Genomic DNA, 10,736 nt, shown 5'->3' with positions numbered 1-10,736 from the left:
TTCAGGTTTGGAATACCGAATAGCATTATAACCGACCTGGGATCCAATTTCACAAGCTCAGAGTTCTTTGATTTCTGCGAACAAAATAGCATTCAGATCAAATATGCCTCGGTGGCGCACCCAAGAGCCAACGGGCAGGTAGAAAGAGCCAACGGGATGATATTGGAGGCGCTTAGAAAGAAAGTCTTTGACAAGAATGAAAAGTTCGCAGGAAAGTGGATCAGAGAGCTGCCCTATGTTGTTTGGAGCCTAAGAACTCAACCTAGTCAGGCTTTGCATGGAAACACTCCTTTCTTTATGGTCTATGGTTCGGAAGCAGTGCTACCCGCTGATCTCAAGTTTGGGGCACCAAGGTTAATCTTTGAAAACATAGCAGAAGCTGAGGCTACTAGACTAGAGGATGTTGATGTACTAGAAGAGGAACGATTGAATACAGTGATTCAGTCGGCCCGGTATCAGCAAACTCTGAGGCGCTATCATGACAAGGCCATATGACATTGATCCTTCGCAGTTGGAGACCTCGTCCTCCGCCGAATTCTAACGGGGGAGGGACGACACAAATTATCACCACTATGGGAAGGACCATTCATAGTAGCGGAAGTCACTCGGCCTAGATCATACCGTCTCACTAAAATGGACGACACAGAAATTGGGAACTCATGGAACATAGAACATCTCAGGAAGTTTTACCCCTAGCTATATTTCAAAAGCTATTGGGACGACATTGTATTCTGTAAACTGGGAAATATATCATTAATAAAAAGACTTCAAAGGCACTCAAATTGTTTACTATCAACCCGCACGCTTACTTAACTCAGGGTGACCACTATACCCTACTAACGGAGCAATCGACTTAAGTCGGCAACGACTTAAGGCGGTGTGACATGCTCATGCTTACTTAACTCAGGGTGACCACTATACCCTACTAACGGAGCAATCGACTTAAGTCGGCAATGACTTAAGGCGGTGTGACATGCTCATGCTTACTTAACTCAGGGTGACCACTATACCCTACTAACAGAGCAATCGACTTAAGTCGGCAACGACTTAAGGCGGTGTGACATGCTCACGCTTACTTAACTCAGGGTGACCACTATACCCTACTAACGGAGCAATCGACTTAAGTCGGCAACGACTTAAGATGGTGTGACATGCTCATGCTTACTTAACTCAGGGTGACCACTATATCCTACTAACGGAGTAATCCATTTAAGTCGGCAACGACTTAAGGCGGTGTGACATGCTCACGCTTACTTAACTAAGGGTGGCCACTATACCCTACTAACGGAGCAATCGATTTAAGTCGGCAACGACATAAGGCGGTGTGACATGCTCACGCTTACTTAACTCAGGGTGACCACTATAAGTCGCGAAATACGAAGAAATTTCAAAACCATCACACTACATTTACTTCTGCAATTGTAGATACCGTTGGATTCCAACAACGGGAAAACAATAACGACATTCAGTACTGAAAAGTGTTTTCTAACGAAATATCCGAGCACACTAACCACGTATACAAAGCATTCAGTGTTTCTATTTGGTAATGTTCTTCTCAGGAGCGACCGACGAAGAGGGCGACTCGAAGAATCAGGAGCGGCATTCACGTCTGTCACTATGTCGTCAGGAACAACCACGTCGGATCTCCTCATCAGGATTCGCCCTGCGCGAATGGCTTTGTCCATAGCTCTGTCGCGCTGGGCCCTCAGAGTAGCGGAAGTGTCTTCAACAGCCTTGACAGCCAACCGAGCAGCTTCTAGCTCCTAGACGACTGATCTCTTAGAAGCGCGCAGATCCTTGATGATAGTATCCTTGCTCGACACCAATTGCCTAAGGCGAATCATATCATCCATAGACTCTTGCAGCTTATAACGATGATTATCCAAGTCTCCATGGTGAAGCGATGGCTCCTCTCCAAGATGGTCAACGAGTTGCTAGCGTCGCGGTATAACATGTCAAGGTTGTCAGAAGAAGTTGCAAGGGCACGTTTCTCCTCCTGCAGACAAGAATCAGTTCCCCAACATCAAGCAAGCATTAAGAACACAGCAGATAAGGGCAAGTAAAAGTTTAATTCATTGGCCACATTTTCACAGTCAAGCTGAGCATTGAGAGTGGAGTTCAGCATGTTGGCATTATTCAGAGAAGCAGAAACCTGGGCCAAATCCGTCTGACCTTGAGAATATTTTTCTCAAGATCAGAATACCGTCGGGCCATATCTATCAAGAAACATTCAAGCAAGTGTGTTCAGCTAAAAAGCAGATCAGTCAAGTAGCCAAAGAAGAAACAAAGGGCACTAACCAGCATTTGCCATCTCCAAATCAAATACCCGCCGCTGAAGCAGCACTGGATTCCAATGCGTTAGAGACAGAGCTCTTTCCGGGACAGAAGCACCCTGCGACCTCAACTGACCAGCCATTTCGTCAACCATTGCCTGACGTTAAAAACAAATGAGTGTAAGAATAGTATCACACCCGGGGTATAGTCAGATCAGGAAAAACCAAATTACCTGGAGGTTGGAGAAGAACGAAGGAACCCCCGAATCGTGGGAAGTCAGTTGATAGCTCGATGAAGGATCACCAACCGGAGCAATCCGCAATGCATCAGTTGGGACCAATTCCGTGTCATCAGCAGAAATCAAAACTCTGTCATTAGGAGCGTCGGTCTCTAAGGCGACTTCCTGACCCGAAGCTCGTGCTGCCGCCATGCAACCAGAATGTGGAGGAGAAGACCCTAAGAGAACATCCATGGAAGTATGAGAGGGAGAACCAACTCGGACACCCTCGGGGGCTGGGTCATAGCTCGCGCTACCCATCCGAGCCGGATCATCTCTGGCAACACCCTCGGGGGCTGGGTAAACGCTAGCGCCATCCTTGAGGACTGAGCCCTCTCTAACAGCTACCTCTAAGGCTGAAGGACCTTCAACCACTTCCATGGGAACAGAGCAATCCAGACCAGCCTCCTGACTCTTAAGACCGCGCTCCAAGGTCGATGAGGCACGAGACGCCGCTCGGGATAACTCCAACCCGGCATCAAGCACATCAACACAAATTTCCATCATCCCACCATCTGCCGGCTCCGACAATAGATCTTCTGGCACCATATCTTTGAGAGTCTGATCAAAATTTGCCAGAGACAATTCTTGCAGACCAACGAGGGCAGACAAAGCTAGAGAAGGAACACCACTACTCTCCTCGCTGGCTATGTAGCGCCGGCTGTTCTTCCGAATTAAAGGGATTTCCTCCTCCTCTTCTTCATCTTCATCAATAATGCGGATGGTACACCCATTGGGATCAACTTTGGCCGGATTACACCCATTGGGTTCAACATCATCAAGGTCACACTCATTGGGTTTAGCATCAGTCAGATCACACCCATTGGGATCAACTTCAGCAAAAACCGGCACAGGCACTTCCTCAGCAGCAGGAGCGGAAGGGCCGACATCCTGATTCAAGCATGACACTCGACGAAGACGTCTCTTTTTCTTTTTCTTCCCCTCAGCAGGATAAGTTGGATGATTGGTTCGGCGAGGACGCTTCGGGCGAATACTATCAGACCTCTGAGTATCCAAAGTTTTGCCAGACTCGGGGATGGGTGCTACAACCAGTGTTTCAGCAGGGGCTGCATCAAAGGAATCTTCAGCCAACATGTCTAGCATGGCACTTATTTCTGCGTCACTCGGGTTCAAAGGCACCTCAAAATGAACTTGCCTCTCGTCGTCGGGGATTTCGCCAAGTGAAGCAACCAAAGCCTCAACCTCTTCGGGAGAAGGTTGCACTCTAAGGCCCAAACCGCTATCACCAGTAGGAGGATTTGACACAAAACTGATGAAGGCCTTGGAAGGAGGCAGATTCCAGGCTGAGTATGCAACAGGAGCACCGATATTAGACACCTTGCCTCTGAGTATCATCTCAAGCTGGCTCACCAAATCCACAGCAGGAATCCTTCTGTTGGTAACCCGGGTTGAATTAGCAAGGCCTCGATACAGATAAGATGGATACGCTCTGTCTTTTAGTGGCTGAATGTTCTTGAAAACAAAATCGGCAACCACAGCCTCGGCAGTCAGACCCTTCTCCTTCAACAATCCAACCTCGGCAAGCAGAGCCCCCGCCTCAGCTACCTCCAGGTCTGTGGGGGATTCAGTCCAAATCGGACTGCGAACATCTAGTTGTCTCCCTGACGGTGGGGAGGGAATTGCCGTGATTCTCCACGATAAACCATTCCAGGCGCCATCCTTTGATGATGTCCTTGAGTGGGATGTCGAGGTACTCGGTTTTCCTCCCACGGCGCATCTCCAAACTTGCACCCCCCACAAGCTGGTGCAGTACATATGGGGTTTTCCCGGGCCAGACGCCATTTCTAAAAAGTGCCCAATCATCACCCAGTTGTTATTTCTAAAACGCTGGCGTGCCATGTCATCACTCTGCTGTTATTTCCAAAACGGCCGACGCGGCCCAATATAACTCAGCTGCTATTTCTAAAAACGCTGACGTTACCAGACTTCACTCAGCCACTGTTTCCAAAGCGGCTGACGTGGTTCGTTGTCACTCGGTTGTTACTTCTAAAACGCCAACATCGCTAGTAGTCACTCGGCTGTTATTCCTAAAGCGGCGATGTGGCTCCAAAGGACTCGGCTGTTACTTCTAAAACGTCGACATCGCTAGTAGCCGCTCGGTCGTTATTTCTAAAACACCGACGTGGCCCGTTATCACTTGGTTGTTACTTCTAAAAATGCCGATGTCGTCGGTAATCACTCGGTTGTTATTCCTAAAGCGGCAACGTGGCTCCAAAGGACTCGGCCGCTACTACTAAAGCGCCGACATCGCGAAGAAGGCAATCTGAAACGCGACTCGACAATTCTAAGTTGTTACTCAAGTGTTACGTCCAAGAACAACATCCGTAGTAAGCATAAATACGATCGACGATCGACGGGAAAGCAAAAGAGTGCACACAGAATGGGGCGAAATTCTTCTTCATCATAAAAGGGAAGCATTACCAAACTTAAAAATCAACTCATTATGAGCTGATTTCCTCCCCACTACTACATTACATTTCACTACACTATACTACTAATTACTACTACATTATTTCACTAATACTACTTCTACTACTAATCTATACTAACATTTAAAACCAGTGGCGCCTAGCCACTGCCTTGTTGCTGCCCTTGCTGCTGCCCTTGCTGCCGCCCTCGCCGTCGCCTTCGCCGCCGTCACCATCGCCTCCGTCGTCGTCGTCGTCACCGCCATCGCCGTTGCCGCCGCCCTCCTCGGACGAGGTTGAGGAGTTCTCCTCGTCCGAGGGGTACTCCGACTCATCCGAGCCCTCGAGCCCGGCGCGCTCGATGGCCTGGATGTAGGTCCACACCTCTGCGGCGAGCCCCTGGGAGTCGTCTGAGTCATCAGACGACGCTGGGGGAGAGGCATGGACCGGTGAGCCCTCTGACTCGGAGGAGAACTCCTCCTCCGAGTATTCCGAGTCGCCGAAGTCCTCCAAGGGAGGAGTCGGCTCACGCTTCCGCTTATCCCTGGAGTGATGCGAAGAACTACCACCTTTCTTGCTCTTGCCCATGGTGGAGTAGAAGGAAAGTGAAGAGAGTAAGCAACAAGCAGCAGTAAGAGATGTGAAGATGCCGGAGAAGCAAGCACACTATTTATAGAAGAAGAAGGCAACCGCTCACCTCCTACCACGGCCACCGAACAGTCGCAAAAATTCAATATGCAATTCAAACCGTCTGGAGACACGTCAGGCGGCTGGCGCCGTTCCATGTAACACGACACCCATTGGGACTCCAGTCAACTGCTTGGGCGATATGATTACACCCGCGGTCACGTCAAGTTACTACTCAGAAGCAGTTTGCTAAATGCTCAGCGCACCAAGCCGTCCCTTGCCTACACCCATTGGGGTGACGTCCAGGAATTTTCAATAGATTTTCCCAAGCAGTCACATCCATACAGTATACGCAATGAATACCTCAAGACAGAAGGAAGATATCAACAGATATTAGAGGAAAGCCAAATATAACTGATGAGGTACAAGTCTAATCAATAGAAGCATTGAAGCACGAAGTGATATGAAGACTAGCCAAAGGCCATCTACCGAACGTCCAATCAGTTGCAAATCAAATAAATTGCAAGACCTAACAAGATATGGGCAGATCGCGTACTCGGCCTCAAATACAAAAATGTATGCTGACCTCTAAAGCATAATGTTAATGATATAATGCTGATCTCTAAGGCATTCGACAAAAGGAAAGGATGATTCCTGAAAACGGCATGAAACGAAGACCTTCGAGTGGATTATTTTCAAAAATTCACTCAAAGCTCGGGGGCTACACCCATTGGGTGCACCTGTGGTGCACCCAATGAATCATCATCCCCGAGAGGCAAAATGCTGACCTCTAAAGCATAAGGCGAAACTAAGACCAGGCTGACTTCTAAAAAAGCACAAGTGGAAGATAAAAGTGATTTCTGAGAAGACTCGAAATGAAGACCTTCGAGTGGATTATCTGCAAAAATCCACTCGAAGCTCGGGGGCTACACCCATTGGGTGAATTTTGAAGTTCTACAAAGCAAAATGCTGACCTCTAAAGCATAAACCTGAGACAGAACACTGAATCTCAAGGAATAATAGCAGAAGAAGACAGTTGTCGGGTACCGTAATTAGGGGTACCCCCAAGACTCCTAAGCATGTCTGGAAAACATCTTCAAAACAGACCGTAAAGACTGGTAAGCACAGCTCAAAGTTAAAGCCTCATCTACCAAGGGACGCGACCTCGTCTCGCTCGAGCCCGGTCTCGGGCAAGAACAATAGTCCCGAATGGATTCACGCCTCGCCCAAAGGCCTCCTCAGGCAGCGGACGCACCCCCGTCTCGCCCGAGGCTAAGCTCGGGCAAACTTTGTCGTGTAGCAACCTCGGCCAAATCGCCTTACCACCGACCGTATCGCATGCGCATTTAATGCGGGGATCACCTGACACCTTATCTTGACACGCGTGCCTCAGTTGGCAAGGTCGAAATGGCCGCAGTCACTTCGCCCCTTTACTGATCGTTCTGACAGGAAAACAACACTATTCACCCCGTTCCGACTACTGTGCCAACCATCAGGGTAAGACTAACAACAGTAAGTCACGGCCCCTCCCGAGTTCAGCCTCGGGCGCAACAGGGAGCTCCGCCTCGCCCGACCCTAGGCCTCAGTCTCGGCCTCGGGAGAAGGTCTCTGCCTTGCCCGACCCCAGCCTCGGCCTCGGGAGGAGTCACAACCTCGCCCGACCTCAGCCTTGGCCTCAGGAGAAATCACTGCCTCACCCGACCTCGGCCTCGGACCGACTATGCTACAAGGGGTACATCATTACCCTACCTCTAGCTAACCGCCTTAGGCTACGAAGGAACAAGACCGGTGTCACATCTAGATTACTCCGGCAACAGGTAATGATGGTTCCCTGCATGCGTCCATGATGTCGATTGTTCTCAGCTCTCTATGAATGCAAAGAAACGTCAGCAGGACCCAGGGCCGCACCGCTAGCTACGCTTCTACAGGGCTCAAGCACTTCTCCGCCGGCCATGTTAGCACATAGCTACACCCCCATATGTACAGTTGGACCATCCCCTTGTATCTATAAAAGGGGATGCCCAAGGCCTTCCCAAAGGAGGCGGGCGAGGGAGGCTAACTCAGACGGCTCACTTCAAGGCCAAACCCTCTCCCGCGAAGCTTGTAACCCCTACTGCGAGCACCCCGATGCAATATAATATAAGCCTCATCCCCCCTCTTGTGTTTCATCTTGCATTAACCCATCTGAGCAGGGACACGCAGCGTCAAATTCACTAGTCGGTTGGGGGTCCTCGCGGGTCCAAAACGTCGACAGTTGGCGCGCCAGGTAGGGGTCCAGCTGCGTGTTTGCAATACTTTCCCGTTGAGTTCCAGATGGACGATCTTCAGCAGCCTCTTCAGCCTGGGACGGTGCTCCACTTTGGGAGTCTCGAGTTCATGTCCCCCGACGGCAGCTACGACATGGTACTCCTCCCCCCACAGCACGGCAACAACGACGGTCGTCGGCTCGCCCCGTGGAGGCGAACCCGACGACGACATCTCCCCGCGGCAGAAGAGGAATACCTGGGTTTGCCCCGCCACCCTCCTCGCCGGAGGAGGAGGAGACGGAGCAACCATGGCCAGGCAAGAGGCGGCACCTTATCGGCTGTCGAACCAGAGCGAGTCGACGATGCCGGCACCCCTATCGGAGACATGTCGGGTGTTTTCCTCGCACCTGGGACAACGACGGGTGTCGCTTCCCAGCAACGTGCCAACCCCAGGCGGACTAATGACGCCAGCACCCTTGCGAGGGACTTATCGGGCATTAGTCTCGCACCTGAGATAATGACACATTCCATCCCCGATGCGACTTCACCACCGTCCATCAACCAGGAGGTACCATCAGTTTTCCATCCTGTTCCCTTTAGATTCAGCTTCGATCCACCAAGCGACCCCACTTCGGCGAGCGCTTTTGCAAGGGCATATCCTGACCTTCCGGGGTACCATATGTGGTCAACTTGGGACCTACTGACGGTCGTCTCAACCTCCGGACCCGCGGGTTCCAAGGAAGAGGACAACCCCGACTTCAGTTGGGATTTCTCCGGACTCTGTGATCCTAGTGCCATGCGAGACTTCATGTCCGCATGTGACCACTGCCTCTCTGGCTACTCTGACGATGGCCACAGCCTTGACAACGAGGGTTATGACCCAACTCGCGAGTGTTTCCACATCGATCAGGGGGATCACGACGAAGACAACCACCTCAGCATGCCAGCAAACGACGATGCCCCTGTGCCTGCGTCTCGCGTTGAGATCCCGCGGGAGCTAGTTGTGGCCCGGGTCCCTGCGGGGGGTCAGGGCACACAGCTCGAGCAACTCCGCAAGATGCAGGCCAAGCTCGACGAAGAAACGGGGCGACTTGTGCAGCTCCGACAAAACATCGAGCAAGAGTGGGCAGGTCAAGCACTCGCCGGAGGAGCGCGACATCGAGCCCGGGACGTCCAGCGACGTATAATTGACGACGTCAGGGCAGGGCTGCCCCCGGCCTTCAACGGGGCCGGCCAGAGCCTAGCTATAGCGGCGATGTTACTTCGAACAATGCTGGAGCCATCCACCACCAAGGGGTGACGTATCCAGGGCGAACTCAAGGACCTCCTGGAAAATGCCGCAGCCCGACGAGACGAGAGCTCTGCCTCCCGAAGGCGAGGATGCCCCTCGGAGCATCACGCAGCGTCTACCCGACACATGCGCGAGGTCTCGGTCCACACCGAGCACACAGGAGACGAGACACCAGCAGCTCGAGATCGCCTCAGCGACGAGCAACACTGCCACGACCATCGAGCTTGCCTCAAGGAAAGGGTGCGCCGAGGCTACCACCCCAGACGCGGAGGACGCTACGATAGTGAGGAGGATCGGAGCCCCGAGCCCGAACCACTAGGTCTGCGGGTCTTCAGCCGGGCCATACGACGGGCGCCGTTCCTGGCCCGGTTCCGAGCCCCGACTACCATTTCCAAGTACTCAGGGGAGACCAGACCGGAGTTGTGGCTCGCGGATTACCGGCTGACGTGCCAGTTGGGAGGGACGGACGACGACAACCTCATCATCCGCAACCTCCCCCTTTTCCTCTCCGACGCTGCCCGGGCCTGGCTGGAGCATCTGCCTCCTGCGCAGATCTTCGACTGGGATGACCTGGTCAAGGCCTTCGCTGGAAATTTCCAAGGTACGTACGTGCGCCCTGGGAACTCATGGGATCTCCAGAGCTGCCGCCAGCAACCAGGGGAATCCCTGCGAGAGTACATCCAGCGGTTTTCAAAGCAGTGCACCGAGTTGCCCAACATCACCGACTCGGACGTCATCGGAGCATTCCTCGCCGGCACCACTTGCGGGGACCTGGTAAGCAAACTGGGACGCAAGACACCCACCAAGGCGAGTGAATTGATGGACATAGCCACCAAGTTCGCCTCTGGTCAGGAGGCGGTCGAAACCATCTTCCGGAAGGACAAGCAGCCCCAGGGAAGGCAGAAGGAAGACGTCCCCGAGGCTTCCGTCCAGCGTGGCACGAAGAAGAAGACCAGGAAGAAGGCGCAAGCAAAACGCAATGCCATTGACACGGATCTCGTCGCTGCTGCCGAGCACAGGAATCCTCGGAAGCCTCCCAGAGGGGTCAACGTGTTCGACAAGATGCTCAAGGAGTCGTGCCCCTATCACAGGGGTCCTGTCAAGCACACCCTTGAAGAGTGCGACATGCTCCGGCATTACTTCAATAAGGCAGGGCCCTCGGCAGAAGGTGGCAAGGACCAAGGCAACAACAAGAAGGGGGGCGACAAGGAAGGGGAGTTCCCGGAGGTCCACAACTGCTTCATGATCTACGGTGGGCAAGTAGCGAATGCCTCGGCTCGACACCGCAAGCAAGAACGCTGGGAGGTCTTCTCGGTGAAGGTAGCGACGCCAGTCTTCCTAGACTGGTCCGACAAACCCATTACCTTCGACCAAGGCGACCACCCCGACTGCGTACCAAGCCCAGGAAGGTACCCGCTTGTCATCGACCCTGTCATCGGCAACGCTAGGCTCTCCAAGGTCCTCATGGATGGAGGCAGCAGCCTCAACATCATCTACGCTGAGACCCTAGGGCTCTTGGGGTCGATCTATTCACGATCCGGGCCGGTGCAGCACCCTTTCACGGGATTGTCCCCGGCAAGCGTGTTCTGCCC

The sequence above is a fragment of the Zea mays genome, chromosome 2 (assembly GCF_902167145.1).
Source record: "Zea mays cultivar B73 chromosome 2, Zm-B73-REFERENCE-NAM-5.0, whole genome shotgun sequence".
In the NCBI taxonomy this organism is placed as follows: domain Eukaryota; kingdom Viridiplantae; phylum Streptophyta; class Magnoliopsida; order Poales; family Poaceae; genus Zea; species Zea mays.
The sequence above is the reverse complement of the archived record's forward strand: the minus strand, read 5'-3'. Positions refer to the sequence as shown.